Source organism: Otolemur garnettii, unplaced genomic scaffold (genome assembly GCF_000181295.1).
Source record: "Otolemur garnettii isolate 467f Iridium unplaced genomic scaffold, OtoGar3 scaffold00041, whole genome shotgun sequence".
Classification (NCBI taxonomy): domain Eukaryota; kingdom Metazoa; phylum Chordata; class Mammalia; order Primates; family Galagidae; genus Otolemur; species Otolemur garnettii.
Window position 1 is genome coordinate 2,106,352 of NW_003852436.1, and position 1,121 is coordinate 2,107,472.

General features: G+C 37.5%; 1 non-coding gene across 1 annotated transcript; it reads right to left on the reverse strand.

Annotated features, from left to right (window-relative positions):
- Positions 1–468: 468 nt before the first annotated feature.
- On the reverse strand, positions 469–610 carry LOC111725488. The gene has a single exon (XR_002773544.1). It is a non-coding gene; the product is annotated as a U4 spliceosomal RNA (small nuclear RNA).
- Positions 611–1,121: the final 511 nt, after the last annotated feature.

Sequence of the window (1,121 nt, forward strand, 5' to 3'; positions counted from 1 at the left end):
TCTATCTCTCTCTCTACCTCCTCTATAAGGTCAATAGCGATTAGATTTTCCCTTTTGAGGTGATTTTGCAGATCTTGTAGGCATACTTCTTATTTTTTTGTCTCCTTTTTTCTCTTCTGCCTATGTATTTTCATACGGCCTGTTTTCAAATTCACTAATTCTTTCTTCTGTTTGATCAATTATGCTGTTAAGAGATGAATTTCTAAGTTTGTCAATTGAAATTTTTAGTTTCAGAATTTCTGCATGATTTTTTAAAAAATTTCAATCTCTTTGTTATATATTTCTTTGATAGGCTTCTGAATTTCTTTCTGTGTTGTCTTGAAGTTCATAAAGCTTCTTCAGGACAACTAGTTTGAATTATTTTTCTAAAAGATCGTCGATCTCCATTACTCTCAGATTGGTCACAGGTACCTTATTCAGTTCATTTGATGAGGACATCATTTAAAAACAAATGTTTTTCTTATTCAGTCTCCATAGAGACTGTCCAAAAATTGCCAATTACTACTATATTTCAAGTTGCCATGGTGGGGTATTGGGAAAAGTTTTCAATTAGCAACAATCACACCTCAGATAAATCTCATTGGTTACAATTCTGCCACTGTGCAAAGCTGATGAGGACATCTTTTCCTGGGTGTTCTTAATGCTTGTGGATGCTTGTTGGTGTCTGGGTATTGAAGAGTTATATATTTATTTTCATGTTCACAATCTGGGCTTGTTTGGACTTTCCCTACCCTTCTTGAGAAGCCTTTCAGATATTCAAAGGGAATTTAATGTTTTGATCTACATCTTTGGTGACTATCAAAGTCACTGGGGGTACCCCAAGCCCAGTAGTCCAGTGACTCTTATAGACTCCTGGTGGTACCACCTTGGTAGACTTGGGTAAGAGATGGGAGAATTTCCTGGATCACAAGGCAAAGTTTCTTACTCTTATCCTTTACTCTTTGTGCTGGGCTTCTGAAGTTGGGGTAAGGAGTGATATGGACATTCTCTGTGGCCACTACAGCTAGTATTTTACCAGGTCAGACCTAAAACCAGTCTCACCTAAATCCCATGGTGATTGTAACCTGTTTACCTTTGGTGTTTATCCAAAGCCAAGGGCTCTTCCATGAGCAGGCAGTGAA